The 27876-nt window shown below is 46.4% G+C and overlaps 1 long non-coding RNA gene across 20 annotated transcripts in view; it reads right to left on the reverse strand.

Moving 5' to 3' along the window:
- Positions 1-27876, reverse strand: part of LOC102164818 (uncharacterized) — a 481497-nt gene that overhangs the window by 404613 nt on the left and 49008 nt on the right. For 18 of the 20 annotated variants that reach the window (XR_014831575.1, XR_014831564.1, XR_014831562.1 and 15 more), the window contains one exon: positions 21987-22170. This is a non-coding gene — a long non-coding RNA (uncharacterized LOC102164818). Of the gene's footprint in view, positions 1-21973; positions 22171-27876 lie in introns of all 20 variants that reach the window. The other 2 variants (XR_014831578.1, XR_014831577.1) reach the window with 1 other exon arrangement.

The following is a 27876-nucleotide window of genomic DNA, read 5'->3' on the forward strand; positions in this document are numbered from 1 at the left end:
CTGCCAAGGCTCTCCCTGACCCCCGTCCATCTGCTCTGTCCAGCTCCAGCCACGGCACAGACCCTCATTCCTGTGGGAGGTAAGGTGTCCCCATTCCTGGCTGGGAGGTGAGGTATCCTTCCCAGGGAATCCTGGGGAAGCTCCTGGGAGCCAGGAGAGCAGCCATTCTCCCCCGGAACAGAGGGAACTCAGTCCCAATCAAGAGCATGGTCAATCCCGGCCCCCAACACACCCACCCCCGGCCCCCGCCGCCGCCAGCAGCCAAACCCTGAGCTGGGTCCAAGCATTACTTTTGTTACCAAGCAGTGAAACACACCAAAGTGGCTTTTCCCAGAAAAAGGAAAAGAGCAGACCACTTTGAACCTGAGCTTAACCTGCATGTTTTCTAAGACGACTGAACAGGAACCAAAATCAGCCATTGAAATGTTCTGTGAATGAAACCAACGGTCATGTAATCCAAGTTCTGGATTTGAAAAGGTTTTTAGGAAACAGGATTTTACCTCCCTGTGTAAAGTGTGTGGCTCCGTGGGGTGTGTAATGGTGTTCTCAGGAACTCTGTGTGAAGAATGGAGACTGCTTTTTTTTTTTTTTTAATGTGGTTTTTAAAAATGTTATTTTAGGAGTTCCCATTGTTGTGCAGTGGAAACAAATCTGACTAGTATCCATGAGGATATATCCCTGAGGTTTGATCCCCGGCCTTGCTCAGTGGGTCGGGGATCCGGCGTTGCCATGAGCTGCGGTGTAGGTCGAAGACACAGTTTGGATTCTGTGTTGCTGTGGCTGTGGTGCAGGCCAGCAGCTGTAGCTCCGATTCGACCCCTAGCCTGGGAACTTCCATATGCTAAGGGTGCGGCCCTAAAAAGCAAAAACTAAAAATGTTATTTTATTTTAACCCTCCAAAAAGATGAATCAGAAATTTTCAGAGCATTCAGTCGTACTGATAAAAACATTTCAAGATGAAGCCAGTATAATAACATAGCCTAAAAGCATCAGCCAAGAAGACAGAGCCTAAAGTCCTGCTTCCAGCTGCTCAGGTGACCTCGGCATGTGACTCTGGAGCTGCGGTCACCAGAAATCAAGGGCAGACTCTTGAACAGCCTGTCTCAACCCACCTGACACTAGGTAGGGAGGGGCTCCGTGGATGTGCCCCCTTTCAGAAGATCTGACTCCTTCAAAAGCATCTGACTCCAGATCTCATCCCCAGAGGAGAGTGTACTGGGCCAGCTGGACTGTCTGGTTCTCATTCCACCGCGGCCTCTGGACCAGCTGCTGACAGGATCCCAGAGCAGGAACCAAGAGGTTTGTCTGCTGAGAGCCCCCGAGCCATAAACACATGCAGACAACCCTAGAGGCTGGGGAAAGAGAATGCCCCGCAGAGGATGGGTAGCTGACATCACCACCATCAATCCACGTACCATCACAGCAAAAACAAGTGAAAATCGTTCCACTGACCAAAGATCAATTACTCCTGTTTTAGAAACACCATGAGCATCCAAGTGGCTAACAGTACTTACTCTGGGGTAGAGGAACGGAGAGCAGGGGACAGAACACTGCTTTCTGTTTTACATGCGTATCCATCATTTGGAGCCTTCGTAAGGAGCATGTGTGCATTTATTTTATTTTATTTTGGGCTGCTCTCACAGCATGTGGAAATTCCCAGGCCAGGGATTGAACCCACACCACAGCAGTAACCAGAGCCACAGTAATGACAACGCTGGATACTTAACCCACTGAGCCACCAGGGAATTTCACAGGCATTGCACTTATAATGTTTAAAATAAAGGTTGAAAGCTAAGCAAATGATAAAGGCAGAAACCACAAAGGAAAAGACTGATGGACTTAGCTGCACGAAAGTGAAAAACTTTCATTTGTTTAAAAAAAAAAGAAGAAGAAGAAATTACCTTTAATTGTATTAGGAGGGGAAATATTTACAATATTAATGATAGCAAATATTTACTATCCTTAACACATAAAAAGCACTTGGGGCAAAGACACCTTCTAATAAAAAAAATATGAGAAAAAGATATAAAAAAGCAATTCGTGAGAAAAGAATTCCAAGTGGCCAATAAACGTAAAATCTGCAATCCTCACTACTAACTGAGGACACACAATGCAAAGTCAGATGACATTCTGGCCTATCAAACTAGCAAATATGGATCAAAAATTTTTATGATACTCATTGATAAGAGACAAAGAACCTCAGACATTGTTGATAGGAAAGTAAACTGCTCAAACTTTTTGGAAGGCAATATTACAAAGCCTATTAATAATTTTTAAAATGTGCATAAGCTGTGACATAGCAAATCCACTTCTAAGCATTTATCCCTAAGGAAACTCATCATGGCCAAAGATAACATGCACTTGAATGTCCAGTGAAGCATTGTTTATAAAAGCAGAAAGTTGGAAATAGCCTCCCTGTCCAAACAATAAAGGATTGGTTTAATATATTACGGTGTTATACACAAGGAGTAACTCTATTAAATGATGATAGAGAAAAATATGAAACAACATGGAAATGTTCATGATACATGAAGTAAAAACCACTGGTTGCAAATGGTTTGTACAATACGAACCCACTTTTAGAAATAAATATAAATATATATCCACATTGAATGTTTTAATACCTGCTCATAAACAATTTTAATTTTCTTCCTGCATTGTTTGTAACTAAACAAAATCTGTGTTTTCTTTTTCTTTCTTTTTTTTTTTTCTTTTTTTTTTTTGTCTTTTGTCTTTTTAGGGCCGTATCCAAGGCATATGGAGGTTCCCAGGCTAGGGGTCGAATCGGAGCTGTAGCTGCCAGCCTACGCCACAGCCACAGCTACACCAGATCCAAGCCATGTCTGCGACCTACACCACAGCTCACAGCAACACTGGATCCTTAACCCACTGAGCGAGGCCAGGGATTGAACTCTCAACCTCATCATTCCTAGTCAGATTCATTTCCGCTGCACCACGATGGGAACTCCAACATCTGTATTTTTCTAAAGAAAAAATACCCAGTGCTGAAACGAATCCAAGAATCATTTTCAAGTTTTCAATCATTTTAATCAGGAAACAAACTCCTTTAAATCAACCAGTTAGGAACCAGAGACATATCAAATACGATAAAGTAGTATTAATTGTTCCAAATAACCCCTCCAATTAATCTTCTATGCCTTTTTTTGTAAGGCCGCAGAATCTGAGTCCATACAGATGAGGTCATTGCATTGCAAAACTTGCTGGACCAGGACAACATTCTAAAGTCATAACCTACTCTTACCCACAGAACAGAAGACCAAAAGCCTGCTGTCTTAGTTTCCTAAAGAAAACAACTCAAGGTGGACAGACTTCACAGGTTCGAGAACAAGGATGGTTTGGTTCTCCAATAACATTGCTTCATGTCAGGGTGAAATTCAGATTTTCAGAGAGAGAAAGAAGTATCCTTGAAGAGAAAAATGCTATTTGCAAGCTGCAAAATACTGATGTGCAATGCTAAGAAAAGAGAGAAGGACTTCCTGTCGTGGCACAGCAGAAACAAATCCGACTAGGAACCATGAGGTTGCAGGTTGATCCCTGTCCTCGCTCAGTGGGTTAAGGATAAGGCATTACCGTGAGCTGTGGTGTAGGTCACAGACGTGGCTCGGATCCCACATTGCTGTGGCTCTGGTGTAGGCTGGAAGAAACAGCTCCGATTAGACCTCTAGCCTGGGAACCTCCATATACCACAGGTAAGGCCCTAAAAAGACAAAAAAAAAAAAAGAAAAGAAAAGAAAAGAGAGAAAAGGGCAATTAAGAGAGCATTGGAGATTTTCCAGGGCTAGAACAACCCCCACACACACACCCACACACAGTAGTTGCTCAATAAATACTGATTAGATGATGCTGGCGGTGAGTTTCTCTAGTTTTACAACTTCTATGTGACCACATAACCTTAACCAGAAATATCTTCCCTCTCAGTGGAGGCCGGCATAAGACAATGAGGCCACAGGACTAAGACTTTTAGGATGATACAGCATCTCAAAAAGGGGGAAATTTAAACATGTGAGAAAGTGTAAACAGGATGCCAATGGATTAATCCACTAACATCCCTTCTCCACTGTGTCTAGAGACATCCTAGCAAGTAGGTGCTCACCTTCAGAAATAACGAAGCACAACTGGCACATCCACTCACACTCCTTGTCAGACACAGTCTTGTACTGGAAAGCATGTCTTCTTGGTTCATTCAAGTCTTTGGGGCAAGTCACAAAGACACTGTTTTCACTCATATGGGAATTTCTATTGTAATCTAAAGAACGACTGTTCACACTCCAGAATCACAACATCCGCTATTATTGTATTACTGATCCTTCCCAGGATCCATACACCAGCTTCTTTTGATCTTTGACCTAACGTAAAGAGAATTTGATTTCTAACCTATCTATTGTTTTGTTTTGTTTTGTTTTTTAGGGCCACACCTGCAGCATATGGAAGTTCCCAGGCTAGGGGTCTATGCCACAGCCACAGCCACACCAGGTCGGAGCAGCATCTGCAACCTACACCACAGCTTATGGCAACACTGGATCCTTAACCCAATGAGCGAGGCTAGGGATCAAACCCCACATCCTCATGGACCCCAATGGGGTTTGCTACCGCTGAGCCAAAGAGGGAACTCCAAATGCATCATTTTTTTTAACTGAATAACAGGATTGTAAAAGAAATTTATCTTCACTGGCTTTACCCATCCTGGGTTTTTTTTCTCCCCCCACTGTTCATGCATTTCCTACCAACCAAATCCCAGACCGTTCAGACAGCTGATGAGCATAGAACAGCATCTTGCTTAGAAATGATCAGCAACTAAACTCTCTTAACCAAAATTCTCATAGAATGGGATGTTCTGTTTCCTTCGAGAGCCCTGCTTGGCAGAAAGCTAAAAAGAAAGTTTCCCGGGGGGAAGGTGTGGTACGCAAGGTGGGTTTCAGAAGGTCTTTGGATGGGATCAAATGAAAGTTTCTCCAACGTGAAGATGTTAAGACACTATAGCCAGTGAACATTTGCCGAATGGGGTTATGCTACTGTATTAAGGGGTTTGGGCTTGAGCAACGGTAAGAAGGAAAAAGACAAAGAAAAGCCTTATGCGGAGTTCCTGTGGTGGCGCAGTGGTTAATGAATCCGACTAGAAACAATGAGGTTTCAGGTTTGATCCCTGGCCTTGCTCAGTGGGTTAAGGATCTGGTGTTGCCGTGAGCTGTGGTGTGGGTCGCAGACGCGGCTCAGATCCCGAGTTGCTGTGGCTCTGGCGTAGGCTGGTGGCTACAGCTCCGATTCGACCCCTAGCCTGGGAACCTCCATATGCCACAGGAGCGGCTCAAGAAAAAGGCAAAAAGAAAAAAAGAAAAGCCTTTTAACCAGAGCAGAGAGAGGACACTCAAAAGTCAAGAACTCATCCACATCCCTCAGCCCCAAATTGGGAGATGCCCATATTTAGTGATGGGACTGGTTTGGTAAGCAACAACCATTGACTGTAAACTGTTTAAACAGCATTTTACTCAAAGAACAGGATTTGTTGTGTAAATGTTCTTTGTCAAACCGGTGATGCTTGCCGGTTTTGGCCGGGAAGCTGGTTTATGCTATTTATACAGAGATTTATGTAACTTTCGATGACTTTTGTATATATTTGTGTGTGTCTGCTCCCTCTTGTGTTGCATATGGCCGGCACTGAATATATGTTTGCTGCAGAAAGAGATAAATGAATGGCTGCCCCTGGAAAGCAAACATTTCCAAACATTTGGCCACAAAACTGGGGGAAATGCTGATGATCTGATAGGCTATGAACCTGATCCACTCTCATCCAACCTGAAGGATTCCATCTGGAAACCTCCCCTCAAGAAGACCGAAAAATACATAACCAAAGTAGAAAAAAGAAGTGGGCCCACTGGAGAGTCTCAGAATTGGGGAATAACGTTCATTTTCTTCTGGCTCATCCCCAGCAGGGTCCCTGGACCTCTCCCCCACCCCATCCTGTGCTCCATGGAGGGCCAGAGTGAAAAGGTCAGCTCATCAAGCCCAGGACCACAGTGGTCTAGGGCCTGGCCCTAGAATAGCCATTGACTCTTCTCTGTCCAATTCTCATCACCTATCAGGGATGACACCCCAGATCCCGAGGATTGGTGGAAGGACCATGGAGGCCACACCTCCACTGACAGTTGGATTCCCCAAGGTGAGAGGCAGGCTCATCACTGGACAGATGCAAGATCATTCTAATAGAGGCTTAGATGCATAGTCACTGTTAAAGCAATTATAAATTTCTTTAGGAGTTCCCGTTGGTGGCTCAGCAGGTTAAGGACTTGACGTAAGAATTGGGCTCCATCCCTGGCCTCACTCAGGGGGTTAAGGATGTGGCATTTCGGCAAGCTACAGCATGGATCACAGATGCATCCGGTGTTGCCATGGCTGTGGCATAAGCCTCAGCTGCAGCTCTGATTCGACCCCTAGCCCAGGAATTTCCATATGCAGTGGGTGCAGCTGTAAACAAACAAACAAACAAAACCTCTATATTATTTTTTGGCCACTCCCACAGCATGAGGAAGTTTTCCGGCCAGGGATCAAGCCTGAGCCACAGCAGTAACAATGCCTAATCATTAACTGCTCAGCCACCAAGGAACTCCAATTTCCTTATATTATTAATTCATATTAGCAAAATGATAGCCAATCTAAGAAAAAACACTCTGCACCTTCAGCCTTAGGGATTTGGGGTCTTTTGTTTGTTTGTTTTCAGCCCTACCCCTCCACTGGGCTCCCAACATCTTACAGACAACACACAGTTAAGCAATTACTCAGATTTCTAAGACTGCAAACCATAAAGGCATAAGTGCAGTCACCCATGAAAGGTTCTAAGCAGGACTGCAGCAGACAAAAATAGCCTGCTTACCTTGGTTTCACCTTTTTTTTCACATCATGCATATTATTATCCCACAGGACACACCTTGCAAGCAGCTGCTCCACATTTTCTAAATTTTACCTTTGGGTGAAAATCTGACCATGAAAAAGCTGAATGTCTGAGTCAGAGTATTTGGGCTTCTTGTACAATCATTTTTATTGGAAGGGCCTTGAGTACACGACACCTGCCTCCACAGAGGAATTTTTCTGGTGAGGTGTGTATACAACTCTTGCTCTGTGTCTGGCAGTGCTGGGGTAAGGAGGTCCTTGACTTCATTACACAGCATTTCCTCCCTGAAAACCCAAGGTAGAAACCGGCCCAGTCCAGGTTCCAGGAAGAATTATGCTTCTCCTAAGCAAGCTGCTGTGGGTTCAGCTGATGGTCAGTGTGAGTCCTCTTGTGGCTCTTATTTCCCTCTTTGCTTTGGCTGCCACGAAGCTCACAGCCAAACCTGCAGTCCACCTTTAGAAATTGTGCAGGACTTGAAGGCGCAAATGTCTCTGCACAAGTCTACCTCTGACATGTTCTTCCTGTCTTACCCTTGTTCCTCTTCACCCTGACATCCATATTTACATGAGTTGTCCTGCTACTTTCTATATGTTTGCTACAAAGTGTTCTAGATGGAAGAGGGATGAATGCGGCCCTCCTTTAAACAGAGATGTTTTGGTCCTCCTTTCACTCTATGAAGACAGGGCAGAGAAGAGCATCTGGGCCACAGGATGGGAAAGGCCTGCGTGCACATAGGAAGACAAACATCCTGTTTGTTCCATGGAGAAACACTTTGTATTTTTATGTGGTTTGCTTTTTATACTTTTGGTAGATTGTGGTTTTCTGAAATTATTTGTTTGGGTGTAAATCACTGAAAGTGCTGTTTGTATACTGCTTGTCTATTTTAGCTTTTTTTTTTTTTTTAAATGCTTGTGTACTTAGAGCCTGGATCTACATTAGCCCACCTGCCCTCCCCATTAAAAAAAAAGTTGGGCTCCCTCTCTGAAAATCTCGGAAGCCAATCCAGCCTCTCTTCCCTACTTTCAGCTGGTGGCAGCATCTGTCACAACTGGATGGTGAGGCACAGGCTGGGACCAGGATCTTCCTGGCCTTCCATTCTCCCTGGAACTCTTACTATAACCCCCCAGCAATGGCAGCATTTTTACTTTAAGTTCTAAGGATAAAGGAAAACACGCGAATCTTTTACGGCATCGATAGACTAATATTTCCTCACAGATACTGTGCTTGGTTCTTGCCATGAATAATGATGAGTACAATTCTCTCCATTTACCTGTGAGAAAATTCAGACTTGGAGGTTTGCATTTCTTCCTTCTGTCAATCCCGCAGCAAGTGATGGGAAGGGTGAGAAACTAAACCTTTAGCTCAGAATTCAAGGCGCTCAGGTAGACAGGCAGCACGAAATTAAATCATGGACTATTTCCTCGAGGTCCCTGCCCCCTCCTTCTTCAGCTCCCCTCTTTCTTTCTAAAACATCCTCTTTCTACTCTCTTTTTCCCTCCCCAGAAATCGACCAAAGGGCCTCTCCTGCCGCTCTGTCCCACTTGCGCCAGATTTCCTCATGCTCCTTTCTCTCCCAGAGCCAGTCCCTCTCCTTTCTTGCCATGGTCTGCTTCAAGGTCAAGGGCCCCAGAAGGAGAGAGGAACATGATAGTGTAGTTCACTCCAAGGCCACTACGATGGCCCTTTCTGAAGGTCTTCCTTTTCTCTGAAAGAGTTGCATTTTTGTTTTTTGTCTTTTTAGGGCTGTACCCGTGGCATAGGGAGGTTCCCAGGCTAGGGGTCCAAAGGGAGCTGTAGCCACCAGCCTATGCCACAGCCACAGCAACGCAGGATCCGAGCCGCATCTGCGACCCACACCACAGCTCATGGCAATGCCAGATCCTTGACCCACTGAGCAAGGCCAGGGATCGAACCCGCAGCCTCATCGTTCCTAGTCGGATTCGTTAACCACTGAGCCACGAAGAGAACTCCAAGAGTTGCATTTTTTTAACGAGACCACAGAGAAGCACCCACGTCTTGACTCAAAGGTATAAAATCTCTCAGAAAGGAAATTCAGGCAGTGAGTAGGAAATTGGGGAACTAGTCAGAGTTGCAGCAGTGCCCTGGCACTCTGACTCCCCTCATGGGGAAGCCTGAGACCCCGTATCACAGTGCTGTGAAAGAAAAAGCCCATCCCCATGTCCTCCACCCAGGGCCCAGTCACCTTTTATGGCTGGCCTGTGACAGAGGACAGAGCCATCACTGATGGAGATGAGCTTGGGGATGGGTGTGCAGGTCAGAACGGCAGGGCTCGCAGCCCAGAGTAGCTGCCCTCCTGGGCCCACCTTGAGCCACGCTGGGCCTGAGCCAATTGTTCCTCCTTCACCGGGAGCCAGTCCTGCCTCCAGGAGGCAACTCTTAAAGAGGCCTCGCCCCCATCCGATCCCTGTGCCTCAAGGAGTTCTCTGAGTCTCCTGGTTTCCTTGCCTGGAGAGATGACTGCAGGCAGCCTCAGCGCTGGACGCCCAAACTCCCCCACCCTCTAGTGGAGAGAGGCAGGCCGTGCGCCTCCCGCCAGCTCCTGCCAAGACCAGGCAGCCTCCACCAGCTGGGTTCAGAGAGCCACCGCAGCTCCACCGGGCTCATCTGTTCCTCCCCGGGCCTCCTCTGCGGGTCTCTGATGGCCTGTGCTCAAACTTTTCCGGCCCACTCGGTCCATACCAAATGCGGGACTGTGAGAGGTCAAGTATGTGAATAAAAATGGAACGGGTGTGTCCGTGCACTCACACTCTCAATGGGAGTACAAGGAGTTATGGGACCAGACACTGGGAGGCTTTATCCTTCCCTAATCAGCCAGATGTTTGGCCTGACCTGGAGTGCACGGGCCCAACCAAACCCCGCAGGCCCTCTGCTCAAGGTAAACCACCTCCCCCAGAGGCCCCCCGGCACGCTGCCCCTTGGTTCCAACAGTTCCAAGGCCTCGAGGAAGCAAATCACTCTCCCAGGCCAAGAGCCAACTTGACGCCCCATCTTTGGAGCCTGCCTCTGACACATGTGACACGGGGAAGACCTCTGCGTTTGGTCTAGGGGTTCATTTTTTGTTGGTTTGTTGCTTTTCCATAAACTGACCACTATGTAAGAAAATTCCATTTTGAATTTCTTCCTCAGCTTCATGAACACGTGCCCTCAGTGACTCATCCTGGCGTGGAGTTTCAAGGAAAGGTGACTGTGACTAGGACAAGATGCAACCTGTCCCACAGAGAAGAGGGGCACAAAAGAACATTCCAGGCACTCTCCAGGTTGCCCGTTCCTCCCACACATCACATCGCTCTGGGCATCAGGATGGAAAGAGAAGTTGGTCCCCCAGGCTTGGCCCTTGAGAAGCTCCCCCAGGCCAGTGAGGGAGACAATTGTCAGGGGAAAAAAAAAAAAGGACTGTATTTATCACTTGCCTTGGTGGGGAAATGAACCACGTACATGGTGGAGAAGCTCAGAGGTGGCAGCATTTTGTTTGAGTCTTAAAGAACGAGCAGAAAAAATCCCTTCCTTGGGGTTTTTTTAAGGAGTCATCCTCATTCTTCCACAAATATCCATCATTGACTTAGTGCCCCCAAGCAGGCCAAGATGAAGTCTTTGATCCTGCTCTAGCCTTCAGCCAGAGGTCCCTAGAGGCGGCTGCTGGCTCCCATATCCCCTTCCAAAGTTCACTTCCCCTGGATCAGGGAGAAAGATGAGGCAAACCATGGAGCCAAAAAGGAGGACCACCCAAAGGTGAAAAGTCCAGCTCTCAGATGCATGCGGGGGGCAGGCTCTAGACTATTTTGGAATTAGTGTCATCGTTCAAAAGTTGGACTCTTTCATATAAAAATATCTGAATTTTTCTTCCCTGAAAAAAAAAATTGGAAGACATGGTGATACTGTGCCCATGTTCAGCATGGCTAGGGCTGAGTGGGAGCTGCCCCCATCAGAGGGCACATGTACCAGTTAGCCATTGCTGTGCAAGAAACTGCCCCGAATTCCCACTGTGGCTCAGCGGTAACAAACCCGACCAGGTTCAATACCTGGCCCCACTCGGAGGGTTAAAGGATCAGGCATTGTTGTGAGCTGTGGTGTAGGTAGCAGACGAGGCTCAGATCTGGCGTTGCTGTGGCTGTGGCATAGACTGGCAGCTGCAGCTCTGATTTGACCCCTAGCCTGGGAACCTCCATATGCTGTGGGTTCGGCCCTAAAAAGACCAAAAAAAAAAAAAATTTCCCCAAAGCTTAGTGGCTTAAGCCAATCATTTATCAGAATCAACTACAATTCTGGATGTCAGCAATTTGGCCTGGGTTCAGCTGGCATTTCTTCGACTGGTCTCTCCTAGGTTTATAAATATGGTTGCAATCAGAGGCTGATGGGTATTGGATGGGATACCTCGATTATCTCCCACATGGCTGTCCAGCAGGCTGGCCAGCTCGATGCTCTTCCATCAGCAAGAGAGGGCAAGCCCCCATAGGCAAGCATTTTTCAAGCTTCTGCCTACATGCTTTGTTTTAATGTCCAGTTGGTGAAAGCAAGAAACAACATCAACCAGATTCAAGGGTGAGGGAAACAGACGTCACCTCTTGATAAGAGAAGCTCCAAAGAATGTGTGATTATTATTTTCATGAGTTCCCCAGTTCACCATAACTCCCACCTGGCAGAAACTGGGCATCAGTTGCCATCTCCCCTTGAACTTGAGCTGCCGGCTTTCTTACATCCTGTCTTCTCAAAGAGTCACTATACCTGGAGGCCTGGAGGCATTCACGAGAAGGAACTAAACCTAGAACTCGTAGCTCTCGACTTGGCTCAGAACAAGCATGCATGACCCTTCCACTCACGCCCATGGGCAAGTGAAATGGACTGGATGAAAATAAAGCCCAGACAGAGGATCCAAAGTAGGTGGCTCTGCTCAGTGCCAAAGGAAGGTCAGGATGGCCGAGATCCCAGGTGGTGAAGGGCAAAGCAGGGAGAGCATCAGGAGCTGAGACAGACCCGAGGGTTAGGCAAAAAAAGGTACAATCGTGAAGGGGTGAGGGCATGACCCAATGCAAAGTTTACAAGGCAGCTTCTGGAAGAACTCACAAAGAGGACAATCCCAGGCAAGAAGAGAGGAGAACACTCCTTTTTTGGAGTCCATTCTCAGCCAAACTGTCTCCACAGTAGAGCACTCAGAGGCGGCAGAGAGCCAAGGCCGGCATGCCCAGGGACGTGGCGATGCCCCACACTCTACCCTGCAAGGCTCGTGGGGAACCCAGAAGATTGCAAAACAGGATGCTTAGGGGATAAAGCATAGTCTCAGCGGGCAGACGTTCCAGTACATAGTACAGAACATCTCCAGATGAAGCAAGAGGATGGCCAGGCAGGGCTCAATGGGGAGACAAGGGCAAGTTCTACCGGAACGAATGGGCAGCACCTGTTACAATGAAAACGGTTGTCCTTCCCTGTCTTTTCACGAAAATTGTTCGGCTTCTGTTCTGAAGGGTTCAAAAATGTGTCTGAAGTTAATAAATGTCTTAGAAGATGCTACTAGAATTCAGATGCTAAAATACACATTGCAATGAAGGGCACCTCACCCCCATGCCATATTCTTGACAAAAATGAATGAATCTAATGAAGTCATTAGACTTTAATTCTATACAGGAAATACGGGGGGACAGAGGAACAGGCAAAGCAACACCATGAAGAAACACTCTGACATTCAGAATGTGGGACTCCGTACAGCTCTACTGGCCTATCTTGTTGCAGTTATTTAAAAAGGAGAGAAGCCGTAGCCGTTTAATTCTTCTAGTTACTTAGTTAATAATTTTATTTCTGTTCTAAAGTGAGACTAAAGAGGCATATCAAGCAAATACAATGCAGGAACACTGAATTCTAATCATTTGGGGGAATAACATGGATTTCACAGTAAATGATGTTATTATAAACGACTGCATATTAATGATAATGATGTTTCTGAGGCATGATAATGATATTGTCTATATGTAAGAGAACCTTCTTAATTTAGGAGATGCCTGCTAGATTATTTAGGTTCGCACCAGTTACTTAAACATTGTCTCTTGGCTCCAAGCTCACGCTTTGATACCTGGCCTTATGATGCTGGGTCCTGGGACTCTGCAAACCACAGGAGAGGCTCTGCCAAAAGGGGGCGCTAGAGAGAGACCCTACAAAGCTGGAGGTGGAAAAAGAGACTTGCCCCTTTCTGTCTACTTCCTGTTCCAGGAAGCAGCCACCCAGCACTGCTTCTTCACCCTGGTAGCAGCACTTCTATCCCACAGCAGCCTCAGAATCCAGCCCCATAGAGACACCAGCATGCTCTGGCCAGCCCCCTCCTCAGAGGTCTGGGTCCCAGTGTCACAGTTCAGAGCCCAACACTAGTTGAGCAGGCTTAAGACCGAAGACCCTCAGCGACAGGGTAGGTGCCAGGTTTAATAACCCCAAACTTTGGCCTTTATGCCCCCAGCCCAAAGGAAGATAGCTGCTTTCTGAAACTGCCTCCTCCACGATTCCATGGAGCTCTCATTTAATCCTTCTGGTTACCTAGTTAATAACTTTACATCTAGTTAAATCATTATAGTAAATTCCACCCCAATAGCAGGTGTGGTTTCTGTTTCTTGAATAGGTGAAGTGTCATAATATTTGTAACTTGCTTTTAAAAGATTCAGTCAGGGAGTTCCCGTTGTGGCTCAGTGGTTAATGAATCCGACTAGGAACCATGAGGTTGCGGGTTCCATCCCTGCCCTTGTTCAGTGGGTTAATGATCTGGCGTTGCCGTGAGCTGTGGTGTAGGTCGCAGACGTGGCTCGGATCCCGAGTTGCTGTGGCTGTGGCGTGGGCTGGCAGCTGCAGCTCTGATTAGACCCCTAGCCTGGGAACTTCCATATGCCGTGGGAGCGGCCCAAGAAATGGCAAAAAAGACACACACACACACACACACACACACACACACACAAAAGATTCAGCCAAAAGGAAACAATAGAGAGAGAGATACAGACAGAGATGTATGGCTAATAACACACAGGTACACAAACATATACTGAGACAAAGGAAAGAGACAAAACTGGTGAATTTAGATAGTGAGTTCAGGGGAGTTATTCATACTAGACCTTCGCTTTTCTGTGAGTGTAAAATATGACACATTAAAAGCTTGAATGAAAGAAGAAAATAAGGACAATAATTTTAATTCATGGTTCTGTTGTGAGAAATAAGTTGAGATACTCACTAGGGAAAAAAAAGTACTTTGCCACTTTTCCAAGTAGATCTGCAGCCCCAAAGGCCATTTACCCCATGAGAGGTTCAAGTCCTGCTGGTTTGGCTCCTCTCCTCTCTTGGACAGAGAAAGCACATAGGATGTGAGCCACACACCAGTGTCTGCCAACAGCAGCTGCACCTGCAGTCACCCACTGAAGCCCTGACTTGGCAGAGAATCTGAGCCTGCGGGGGGCGGGGGAGGGGTCTCTCGCACAGGACACCCCAAGTCATTCCAGCAGAAAAGAATCTGTGCCTTTATCGAAGACAAAGAAGACATCTCAGAAACTTCCCTGAGAAAGCACTTAAAAATAGTTGTGATCAGAGTTCACTGGTAGCTCAGTGGGTTGAGGATCCGGTGCTGTCACTACTATGGCTCTGGTTGCTGCTGTGGCATGGGTTCAATTCCTGGCCCATAATTTCCACACGCATGGCCAAAAAAAAATAGTTATGATCACCTCCATCCACTCCAGACATCTCCCCTAAATCCCTCTTGCTCCAGATGAAGCCCCTTCTTCTTGCTCTTTCCTCCCACAGATGCCTGCTTTTCTATGAAAGAAGGCCTCTCCTGCCTCTTATTCCATGACCCTGTGCCCATCTCTCAGCAGAGCACCGTCAAGACCCCATAACCATCTACACTGCTCTTTCTTTCTTTTCTAACTGTTTGGTCCAGTTTTACTGAGATATTAGCTAACATCTAACATTGTTTTCATTTAAGGTGTCTTGTGTATATACCGCAAAACAATTCCCGTAATAAGACATCATTATTTCTGGGCTTCATGGTCACTGTGTCATAAAATGTCACGTGTGTATGTGTGTGTCTCTACATTCAAGTTACATTAGTACATAAACAAACTGAAAAGGAGACAGACACCCAATCGATGGTTATCTTAGAGATTTCTGACGACAGGACCCTTCATTATCTAAGGAGTATATTTCTGTAGATGTTGAGTTTGTATAGTGAGCTAGATAGTTTCTGCCAATCACGCAGAAAAAAAGGTGGTGAAACAAATGTCAGATGAGTCATGGGAAAGCCACCAGTAAAAATGCAGGTTAAAATAATAAAAAACTAAAAGAATTCTGTACTCAGGGGGGGAAAAGAACAAAGAAAGACATCATCATCTCTTAAACACTGAATGCTGTCCTCCCAGCCTGACCACTGAGCCACAGTGAAAAGCTGGCCTCTCTTTTGGTCCTGGTCACTCTGCCTCCCGTTGCATTGGGTTTCCATCTGTCATTTCCAGAGGGCGCTTTGTTTGCTTACTACCATCGACTGGTGGGTCTTTGCCCCACTGCAGGTCCTTTCGCCTATATCCTTTCCTTGGTTGGCGTCACCCTCTATTGATCCAGTTTTTGGTGAGCACAGTTGGTGTTACTGCCTGAAGAAAAACATTTGGCTACCTCCACCCCAGTTAAATTTCACTCGGACAAGGAAGGTGTGTGTGAGTTCTAATAGGATCTTAAAATAGAAGGCTTGGGAGTCGCCCGCCCATTTCTGGAGGCTCTTTGCAGAGCTTGTCGTGGAGATGACCACGCAAGAGGCAGCGCCAGGATGAAATAGGCAGCCCCACCCCAGGAAAGTAGGGTATCCAAAGTCTATGAGCACTCGGTTCTAGCTGTGCTGCGGTTTGCTCTGTTGTTTCCTGCGTCTGAAACGGAGTCCTTGTCTTGCCTACCTCCTAAAAGTCTTCTGATCCAGTGAGGTCTGGCTCAACTGTTACATCCCCCGTAAACCTTTCTCTGCTTCCTCCAGCAAGATGCTAGATGGCCAGTAAGCCAAAACACACACGAAAAGATGTCCATCCCCCAATCAGGAGAATGAACATAAAGACCATAAAATAACACTTTTCGCCCCTCAGACTATGTGGAAACAAAGTGTCTGATAAAATCAAGCATCAGTAGGAGTTCCCATAGTGGCAAAGGGGAAACGAATCCGACTAGGAAACATGGGGTTTCAGGTTCGATCCCTGGCCTCGCTCAGTGGGTTAAGGATCCGGCGTTGCCATGAACTGTGATGTAGGTCGCAGATGCGGCTCGGATCTGGCGTTGCTGTGGCTCTGGTGAAGGCTGGTGGTTACAGCTCCAATTAGACCCCTAGCCTGGGAACCTCCATATGCTGCCAGTACAGCCCTAAAAGACCAAAAAAAAAAAAAAAAATCAATAAGGGGATGGAAAAAGAAAGACTCTTCGGTCCTGCTTGCTGGGCCCTAAATTGGGGAAGCCTCTGTGGAGAACAAATGGGAAATGTCTAGTAACATTTGAAACATACATACCTTATGAATAAATAGTTCTACTTCTCATCACCCACCCCTGGAGAGAGACTCTTGGCACAAATACACAGGAATGTTCACTGAGAGAAACAGGGACAAATTGGAAGCAATCTAAATATCCACTGGGAGTTCCCGGGTGGCTCAGTGGATTAAGGATCCGGTGTTGTCACTCCTGCAGGTCAAGTCACTGCTATGGTGCAGGTTCCATCCCTGGCCTGGGAACTTCTGCATGCCTTGGTCGTGGCAAAAAAAAAAAAAAAAAATCCATCAACAGATGAATAAATAAACTATTGTGCAGCCATTCGATGACATAGGAGTTATAATAAAGAATACAGTAGATAGAAGCAATGAGAATCGGTAGCAATGCACATGCCAGCATGCAGATCTGGGTCTGTGATACCACCCCCAATTAAAGGAAACCAGAGGGCCTTGGAGAAATGGATGATTCCAGGGCCGAGGCAGGGGAGGTACAAGATGAGCCTGGAACATTTTGTAATGCCAAAAAGTAATGAAATACTCAAAAAAAAAAAAAAAAAAAAAAAGACGGGTATGTGTCACAAGGACACAGGAAGGGACTTCCACTAGCCAAATCTGACCAAACCTATGAGTCAATAAGAAATAGATAAATAAACAAATACACAGAGAGAAGGGAGAGCCCCAGCTTGCGGGAGAAGGCCAAGCCCACTGGTATACATGGAGGGACTGTTACAGCTAACAAATCATCATTTTGCAACTGTCATAACAGAGATTGGCTCAGGCAAGAATCATCAAGGGACGTGAAACCTGGAGGGAAATGTTGATGAGGAGAGGCTATTTGCAGGGTCTTAAAGTGCCTCCCAACAGACAGCATATTAGGTGCAAGGGGGAAAAAACAGTAGCTTTATGGTGGACAACTCAGACCACACTTTTCCAGACGATCAAAGTTAGCATCACCACCAAGGGCCAGACAACTATTGTGAGTGTGCTCAGGTGGTTCCCTGAGAAGGACCTATTCGCCTATAGAGTATCTTGGCTGAAAATGCCTAACTTGAATCTAATCATCAATGTAACCATGAGAGAACCTCAGAAAACCCCAAATAAGAAACCACCCATTTTACGAAAAACGACTGTATTCTTCAAAAGGGCCCATATAATAAAATACAAAGAAAGACTGTAAAAATGTTCCGTATTAATAGAAGAACAAAAAGACATGCCAACTAACTAAATGCAGTATCAAATCCTAGACTAGACCCCACACTGGAGGGGAAAATCCCACAAGGGACACGACTCAATTAGTTGAATTTTTTCAATTAATCAGTAGACTAGATCAAAGTAGCATATCAATAATACCTTTAGAAGAGCTGATAACTTCTATGGCTATTTAAGAGAATATCTTTACCCTCTTTTTTGCTCTCACGCATAGCACAGGAAGTTCTGGGGCCAGGGATGGAATCCAAGCCACAGCTGTGACCTGCACCACCGCTGCAGCAATGCTGGATCCTTAAGCCTCTGTGCCCAGGCTGGAGATCAAACCCGCACTACCTCAGAGACAATGCCAGATCCTTAACCTGCTGCACCACACTGGGAACTCCAGAATATTTTTAACTCTTAAACAATGAAGTATTTAAGGAGGCAGGGACATGATATATACCACTTACTTTCAAATGATACAGAAAAGAAAGTTATATTTTATATATATAATAAAATTACATTACATACTATATATGTATACATTACATATACACATATTACATATAAGTATATATAGCAAATATTAATTCTGGAGAGAGACTATTCAAAGATTCTTAGAACTATCTCATTCTGCAATTTTTGTGTTTCAAAAGAAATACTTGTTGCTTCAAAATAAAAAGTTTAAAATAGAGAATGATGGCTCTGTATGTACTAGCACGTAATGAGTTCCAGATATACCGTTAAATGAAAAAGATAACTTGCAAGATAATTCATTCGATGTGATAGTCCCATATTATATCCATTTGTACATAAGCAATAGAGAAAGGTCTGGAAGAATACCTACCAAACTGATTATGGGCCTTATCTTGGGAAAGAGATTAGGAGACCAGGATAACTGCTATAGAATAGCTCATCTGCAATATCTTTATTTTTTAGAAAAGCAGATTTATGAATTGCTCTTGCAGTAAGAAAAAAACTTTTTTTTTTTAATTTTAAGGTTAAAGTTGCCTGGTTTTCAACTCCCGCTGATGACAAGGGTCCCAGTTCAGGTTTTCTGAGACAGTACGTGTTTAAATATTTGCACCCACTCTCACATTTTACAGCTCCAGAAATGTCTCTGGCTTTGGGGCTTGGGAAACCTGGGCGGGAAATGGCAGCAGCAGGGAATGTTGGGAAAGACCCTAGGCTTCAGAATCTAACAGGATTGGTTTGAATCCTGCCTTCATCACTCAATGACAGTGTGATACAAGGCAAGAAACAGACCTGTACAGGGGAGTCCCTGTCATGGCACATCAGAAACGAATCCGACTGGGAACCATGAGGTGGTGGGTTCAATCCCTGGCCTCACTCAGTGGGTTGAGGATCCTGTGTTGCCATGAGCTGTGGTGTAGGTCACAGACGGGGCTCGGATCTGGCGTAGCTATGGCGTAGGCCAGCAGCCATAGCTCCAATTAGACCCCTAGCCTGGGAACCTCTATATGCTGCAGGTGCAGCCCCAAAAAGCAAAGAAAGAAAGAAAGAAAGAAACAGACCTGTACAAAGGGAGAAGGCCTCCAGAGCAGAGGGGCTGAGCTTTAGGGACCATGTACAAAATTTACGGGTCCTTAGACAGAATACCCACTGAATGCCAAGCCCATCCTGGGGCTGGTGTAGAGCAGAGCATCTGTTTATTGTTATTCATTCTTCTTTTCTTAGCAACTTGTTTGCTTAAAGTCTTCCCCAGTGAGTCCAGTGGCTCTTTAAGGAAGGGTCCATGCTGTATTCATTCTCTGCTCCCAAAGAAGCCTCACAGAACACTCTGTACGTTGGCGCCTAACAAACACTTGGTGGCAGGGTAAATGAACCTTGGCACGGCAACTCTGGAGCAACATGTAAATATGCTGCGAGGTGCCTGGTTTTCTCCACAATTATCAAATATAAGGAAATAAGGCCTCTGAAGGCACCGTGTAAAAATCTGTTAAGTGCCAAAAAGATAAAGATGTGACAAATCACCCCAGGTGTTCCAGAGCAATGGAGGAAAAAGAATGTCCTAAGCATTCCTCAAAGCCAGGGGGGTTATTTAGTAACAGGTATTGTTTTTAAATGTCCTGTGGCCAATACTGTTTAGGAAATGCCAGTTAGGCAAAACTAAACAGCTTATTCACTACAGGACTTATCAGGTCCTTTAGTATGCTAATTACGTCATGAATATCCAACAGACAATGTAATTTGCAATATAGTCCAGGCCTATTTGACCCTCCCTTTTTAAAATTTTTTTAGGATCTTAAGGCCTAGATCTCATAAAATATGTTCGGAAAATGCTGCTCAGAGCTGTTTCTCCATTGTCAGTGCACGGTAAGAACAGTACTTGGTGGAAATTTAACAATATAACTTGCCTACCTAACCCAAGAGGACAAGGGACTAATCTAAACCAAGAGCTTAAGCTAAACTATCAACTCTCGGGAGTTCCTGTTGTGGCTCTGTGGGTTAAGAATCCGACTAGTATCCATGAGGATGCAAGCTCAATCCCTGGCCTCGCTCAGCGCAGTCGTGTAGGCTATAGATGCCGCTCGGATCTGGCATTGCTGTGGCTGTGGTGTAGGCAGACAGCTTCGGCTCTGACCTAACCCCCAGCCTGGGGAACTTTCATGTGCCACAGGTGCAGCCTTTAAAAAACAAAACAAAACAAAAACCTAGCAATTCTCTTCATATTCCTCCTCTTCCTTGCCTTAAAGAACATATGCAAAGAACTCTGGCCAAATAAAAAAAATCATGGTTCTGACTCCCAAGCTGAAAAGATAGATGTCAATATCACCATTCCAGTCATTTCAACCTCACTTAATCCTGTGCCATCGCGTCTCCTCAACAGTGGCTTGGACAAATGTCTGAAATAGGATCTTGCACTATGGTCAAGTCATGGACCACAAGTAGAAATGCCTGTCCCTGCACCAGCCAATTGGAATATTTAAGCCAACATTCCATAGAATCATGCTGAGAAGGCCGATAGCCGTACTCATGCTCACGATGGACTCAAAAAAGTAGTCAGTGTGACAGGTCCAAAGTGTCACTTCGTTATTCACATCTCTGAGTTGAGAAACCTGTTATATTAGCCCATCCAGCATCTATGTCTCCCTTGGGGGGCAACAACACCCTTTTCTTTGCGGGGGGCTGTTGGTCTCCTCTCCCCTCCCACTTCCCATCGTATAGTCATGATGGATCTGTTAATCCTGGCACCCTGTGCTCCCCCACCCAAGGAGTGGGTACTGGACCCAAGAGAGGTCAATCGGACCCTCATTCACCCAGAAATTTCAAAGCTAGAAGAGACACAAGGTCAAAAAAGGTTAGCCTTTGATGGGCATGTCGGTAAAACCCCAGAGACAGCATTTCAGTCTTGCTACCCAAGCCCCCCGCATTGTCCTGGGTCCCCTCCTTTGCACAACGCAGGCTCTCAGCTTCTCTTTTGAGCCTATGAGTGGGCCCAACATCCTATTGATACATTCAGTTTCTGCTGCTTGCAGCTGGTGAACCTGGCCCCATACACTGAGCAAGGAAGTTCTGGTGTTGGCGCAGCAGGTTAAGGGTCCAGTGTTAAGGGTGGCACAGGCTGCAAATGTGGCTAAGGTTCGATTCCTAGCCTGGGAACTTTCACATGCCATGGGTGTGGCCTAAAAAAAAAAAAAAAAAAAATACACCCAGCAAAACTACCTCAGCCAACTTACTTTTCCTTTAACTGGATTTAAAACCTGACAGAGACCTGAAAGCTTCCTTGGCTAACCTCCTCATTTTGCACAAGGATATGAAGGCCACGTAGCTTGTGTCCTTCTGTTCACCAGCAATGGTCACTTTTCCCCACCTGCCCTTGTGTGCTGAGCAGATTTCCAAACAATTTCCATTTCCCATGTCGATACAACCTAAACTGCTCTGGGTGGAAAGTCTGAAGTGTGACTCTCCTCCCTCCCCTCCTATGCCCAAACTGGCCCTCCACCACCACTTATCAAATGCCACATGAGAGTACACGCATCCTTCAGATATTCCAGGGAGAGTTTGCACACCCCTCAAAGCGTTCTTAGCCCACCACTCAGCACAGTCTTGTGGCTGTGCGTTCTGAGGCTCCTGCCTTCACTAAGGAGCTCCAAGAAAGGAGTGTGGCAGTGCCCACGCTCCGTCGTCTCTTGTCAGCAGCTCACCAGAGCTTGCCACGCCAAGCCAAGGACGTTCTATTCTGAGGGTGGCCCCAGAATGTTTCATTTCATCAGCACAGCACGAGTTTATTCTGGAGAGAGATGTTTTGGACACATTCATAGTAGCCTACGAGCAGTACTTCCTTATATGCAGAACACAAAATCATCACATAAAAATCTGACCCAACTGCCAGTGTGGGGTTTAAAATAAACACACTCACCCCCAAAAATTACCTCTCTGGGTTGGCCGAGTTTGCACCTCGGAGTCACAGGCTGCAACGGCGGTCCGGAGTCTGTAAAAGTCAGACTGCAGTGATCTTTGGTTCTTTGGGGAACAGCTGGGGATCAAAGCTCCCATTTTTCTCTGTTGAGCCGGAGGTCCTCGCTGGTCGCTGTGCAGACATTTCAAATCTGTGCCCTTTGGAAAAGCAATGACACAGGAGAGTTGGCTCAAGTTGTTCCCCGAAGCGCTGCCCAGGACTTTCCGAGCAAGAGCCGGAAGGAAACCCAGACTTGCCTACGTTCTCCAAGGGAGTCAGGAGGCACAGCAGCTCAGACTCAGCTGGTCAGCCCTGGGCCTTTTCTCATGCATTCCCTCTGCTCTGCAAAGCCCTGGGATGCATTCTCCAAACCCACCTCTCCCCCCACCCCAACCTGAACGAGGTGCCCACAGCCCTGCCCACCCTGCTGTGCTCCCCTCTGTGACAGAACTCCATCATGTGGCTCTTTCAGTGCCCATTTACAAGTTTCTCTCCCCGATAGAAAGACTGAGCTCCTTGAGAGCCTGGGGTTCATCTGCCTCCGTGTCCCCAGCGCCCAGCACAGCGCCACACCCACAGTAAGCACTGCATGGAGAGAACAGAGCTAAAGACACAGAAGCACCACAGACACAATGTTGACCACGGCTCCCGGCCCCAGAAGCAAGCAGCCCTGTCGATGGATCACCTAGCTCTGCCGGTGCCAGACCCCCCCAAGCCCAGGGAGAAAGTAGCCTGGCCTCGCTGTCTGCAGCCCTTCACACGGCCAGCATTCCCCAAGTGTTAAGGCGACTGGAACCTCCAAGAGGCTGTTGAGAGCAGCATTTGAGATCAAGGCATCTGGAACCAGACAGCTGGGTTCAAATTTTGCCTCCACTACTCAATAGTTCCAGCAACATGGGCAAGGTAGCCTTTGATGCCTTGACTTCCCAATCTGTGAAAGGGGGATAATTATAATACAACATCTCAGGATCATTGTAAAGATAGTGAGCTAATCTAGGTAAAACCCCTTGTGCCTTCATTATGTTATGAGTTATTTTTTATTGAGATATAATGTACATATGATTATATATGTTTAAGCTATATGACGTGCTGACTTCCCATATTTATATTACAATATGACTACCACCATAGTTTTAGCTAATATCTCTATCACATCACATAATTAACATTCCACCTTTGTGGTGAGAACATTTAAATTTAGTGTTACAGTAATTCTGAAGTACTGCATATAATACAGTATTGTTAACTACAGTCCCTAAACCCATACTTAACTGTAATCACTTACCTACCTATAATCACTCCACCTACAATGGTTTAGGTGGTACCCAGACATAGCCTTAAAGAACATTAAATCAAGGAATGAATTTGTTCTCCAATCTCTTTCAAGCTTTCTGATTATTTCAATGAAAAAAAAAATCACAGCTTAACACATCTCTGAAACTTGCTGTTCTCTCTTTTAACAGAGAGAAAGAAGGCCTCAAGCTCAAGTGTCTGGCAGATCTAGAGGAAATGTAAAAAGTAATTTTGCCTTTTTTGAATTAATGCTATCATTTAATTTCAGTGGAGACTGGTTTTCTATTTATGATAGTGGTATAAATTTTCCCTTTTTTTTTTGTTTTTTGTTTTTTGTTTTTTAGGGCCCCACCCTCGGCCTATGGAGGTTCCCAGGCTAGGGGTCAAATTGGAACTACAGCTGCTGGACTATGTCCAGCCACAGCAACACTGGATCTGAGCCACATCTGCAAACTACACCATAGCTTACGGCAATGCCAGATCCTTAACCTACTGAGTGAGGCCAGGGATCAAACCCCCATCCTCACGCATACTAGTCGGATTCTTTCCATTGCGCCGCAATAGAACTCCTAGATTTTCCATTTTAAACCAATCCATTACAAGTAAGATATATCTATTGTTATTACATAGTGAGTAGGTTCAAGGGAAAATATGAAGTGACAATATAAGTACAGTCGCCCTCCATATCATGGGTTCTGTATCTGTGAATTCAACCAGCTGGGGTTGGACTGAGTGACTAGGCATATACAGAACCCATGGATACAGAGGGCTAACTGTACGGTGCCATTTTATATATAAGGCACTTGAGCATCCTTGGATTTGGGTCACCACAGGGGTCCTGGAACCCATTCCCTACAGATACCAAGGGACAACCGTAGTTGCAAATATACTACGGCAAGAATCATGAGACCCAAATGCCTCAAGTGTGGAAAAATACCGAGACACACCACGGAAGGTCTGGAAGTAGAAGTCCCCCTCATGTGCGCTGTGTCCAAGAAGCATTCAGGAAGCTGACCAATGGCAATGTCCTGCCTCCAGAGGCAGCCAGGACCTCCAAATGCCCCTGAGACAGAAGACAGCACAAGCTGGCAGATGCCGCTGAACTTAGAGCTGTGTTTCCCGCTCACCAGCACGGTCGGCGGTCAGCAGTTTCGCAAATCTCCGTGAAAGAGAGTGGACGGGACAGGAAAGCACTCGCCTTACCAACACCAGGAGTTTCACGAGAGAGAAGCTGACTTCACTTACGACCAAGTGAGGGGCAGGCAAATGCCTGATGCACTTCCCAGGGATGCAGTGTCTCCCGTGGGCATCCATGCAACTGCGAGCGAGTGCTGGAAAGAAGAGGTTTCGGGTGGAAAAGAAGCCCACAGGGCCTTTCCATGCGCTGCTGCAAAACAACTTGATGGCTTCTCTCAGCAAATGGGATACTCAGCTCACGCTATGATCCCACGATTTTCTTCTCATTTTTGGCTCCTCTACTTGCGATGTTCTTTGGAGGGGAACATTGGTAAAGAGGTCTAGCTTGCTTTTCAAACCAATTACGGGTCCCTGTGAGTTGCAGACCAGGCTCACCCACAGTCAGAGACCACCCTCTTACTGCCCCCTGGCCAGCTGGCCACCAAAACCACGCCCTGGACATGCATGGGGAGGGCGTGCAGGGGACTTGCTATGCTCCTCCCTCAACCAGAACAGGTGACAAGATGATGAGACACAGGCCAGCCCTCCACAAGCCCCCAGTCTCTTGGGCAAGGCAGTTATGAATAATTCGCTGTAAAACATAACATCTACCAGTTCTGAGGGAGCTGCCCGGCACCAGACACATCAGCGCATCCTCACAGGAACCTCCCCACCTTCCACATGAGGGAACTCGCCGGCATCCAGGCAGTGCCATAGGCTGTTTTGTGGACCCAGGTCTCTGTGCCTTAAAGGCCACACTCTTGCCATCCCACTGCCCCCACTGCCCCACAAGGAAAAGGGTGTCGTGATGGTGCATCCAGAGAGTGTTGAGAGAACACAGATTTAACTCTGGGGCAACCAGGGAAGGCTTCCCGGAGAAGGTGATCTTTGAGCTGAGATTTCTTTTTTTTCCTTTTTTTCTTTTTTTTTTTTTTTTTTGTCTTTTTGACATTTCTTGAGCCACTCCAGCGGCATATGGAGGTTCCCAGGCTAGGGGTCTAATCGGAGCTGTAGCCACCGGCCTACGCCACAGCCACAGCAACACGGGATCCAAGCCCCGTCTGCAACATACACCACAGCTCACAGCAATGCTGGATCCTCAACCCACTGAGCAAAGCCAGGGATGGAACCCGCAACCTCATGGTTTCTCATCAGATTCGTTCACCACCGCGCCACGATGGGAACTGTGAGCCGAGATATTAAGGACAAGTAAGGATTTTATTGGCAAAACAAAATCATCTAGATCATGTTCATTTACTCATTCATTCATTCCATGCTATATTTCCAGGACTGTGCTGGCTCCCAGGAATTTGATGGTGAAGAGACAGAGCACCTGTCTTCAAAGAGCTTACCTCCTAGGGGTGGAGCCAAAAAGAATGAATACATTTACTTCTAATTGTCTGTGCTGTGTAGAGCTGCATAAGCAACTAAAATGAGGAATACCAGGGAAATCTGTTTTAAGGTGGAGGAAAGACCTCCACCTTAAAATGTCTGAAGAGGTGACATTTTTGCTGAGCAAGCATGATGAGGTGACAGGGCTGTTCTCGTAAAGTAAGGGGAGAGTGAGGGTTCCAGGCAGAGGTGCAAAGGCCCTGAGGCTGGAAAGGGAATTGGGCGTTCATGGAAAGATGAGAATGTCTGGAAGCAAGTGAGTCCAAGGAAAAGCACTATTCGAGGGGAGGTTGGGGAGAGAGGCCAGAACCAGATGGTATAGGTTCTATCCTAAGTGCAGTGAGAACTTCCTGAAGGGTTTTCAGCTTGGAAGTTATACAATCCAATGTACCCAGGCCTCACTCCCCTCATCTGTAGAAGGGGAGTAAATAAGAGAAAGCATTAAAAAAAAAAAAAGTAAAAGTATCCTGCCTGGTCAGAGGATGGATTCGGAAACATGAGATTGCACCAAAGTCACCTGGGGTGATTGTAAAACTCAAGGCTTCCCCCAGAGATTCTGATGAAACAGGTCTGGGAGCTGCCCAAGAACATACATCGCTAACAAGTTCCCAGGTGCTGCTGCTGCTGCTGCTGCTAGTCTGGGAACCCCACTTTGAGAACCCTGGGATCCAAGAGAACAATAAAGTGGGAGATGCTGCTGGGATGCTGCCGTGATCATTAAGAGCTGGTGGAGAGAAATGATGTCACTGAAATGGAGAAGAGGAGTCAGAATAGTTCTCTTCCGGAAGTACCATGGACAAGACTAGCCAATGGATTGGATGTTGGGGATGCAGGAAAAAGAGAAATCGGATCCAACACTCCTAGATCTCTGGCTTGAGCAACGAGGCAAAGATAGTAGCATAAGCTGAAGTGGGGAACGCTTAAAGAGGGGTGGGTTTGGAAACAGGGGCTAGGACATTCTAACTTTGAGATTTCTGCAAACTCCAAAGGGTAATGTCAAGGGGGCAAAAAGATCCTTCAGAAGAACAGAGGCTGTTTCTATCTTGCTTTGCATTATATCCTCAGATCTGAGTCCAGGGCCTCCTGATACATAATAAATGTTCAGAAAACCTTTGTTAAAGGTTGAAGAATAAATGGAGGCTAAGGAGCTAGGATAACCAAAGACACTGGGGTATCAAATGCCATGGTTTGAGGAGGCTTCACCACTAGACCAGCTGTCCCATGAGCTCCATCACTTCCTGACCTTGGCATGAATGGTGACATGGGAGGCTGGGGATAAAACCAAAGACAGAAGTGAGCTCCCCAATTCACCATAGGGTTCTTCCTTTAGAAGCCTTTCTCGGATGGGTTTGGAGATGGAAAGGTTTGAACTGTGAGCTTAATGGGCATGAAGGCCGGAGGAATCCGGCTAACTTGGGTTTTTTATAAAATAAATCATGCGAAAATCAAGCTGTGCAACTCGTGGAAATGAGGAGGGAGGGATGCAGAGGCAGGGAGAGAGACAGAGAACAGAACAGGAAAAGAGGCTTAACCAAGACAACTCACCCCCGCCCCCCGAGGGTTGACGGGTCAGTCTCCAGACCTTGACTCCCGGGCCAACCTCCACCCTGGGGTCCTCACCACATTTCGAGCAGGGATGATGGACCTTCGGCCTCCCCACTTACCAAGTTGTAAATTAAAAGGCTGTAATTCGAGCCAGGGGTTCTGGTGACATCATAAACCACAAAACCACAAGCTCAATTCACCAGAAGCCCCAAGATGGAATTACACCCTTTTTTCCTAATCCAGGCAGCTCTGGTCACTGCCATTTTTTCATGATATAATGGAAGAGAGCAATATTTTAACCATTCGCGCATGGCCTTTCCCATCCAGCAGCTGGGGCCCTTCTCTCCTGTCCTCTCTCCTTCTCTCCCACCCCCCATGTGCCCTCCTCCGAAGGAGTTTCCTACAGGGATGTCCCCTGCTTTCCGAGGCTGCCCCTCCCCTCTTTCTTCACATCTCTT

Source organism: Sus scrofa, chromosome 16, assembly GCF_054392235.1.
Source record: "Sus scrofa isolate SSC_HxYL_T2T_F1_AM1 chromosome 16, Sscrofa_HxYL_maternal_Yorkshire_Landrace_v2.0, whole genome shotgun sequence".
In the NCBI taxonomy this organism is placed as follows: Eukaryota; Metazoa; Chordata; class Mammalia; order Artiodactyla; family Suidae; genus Sus; species Sus scrofa.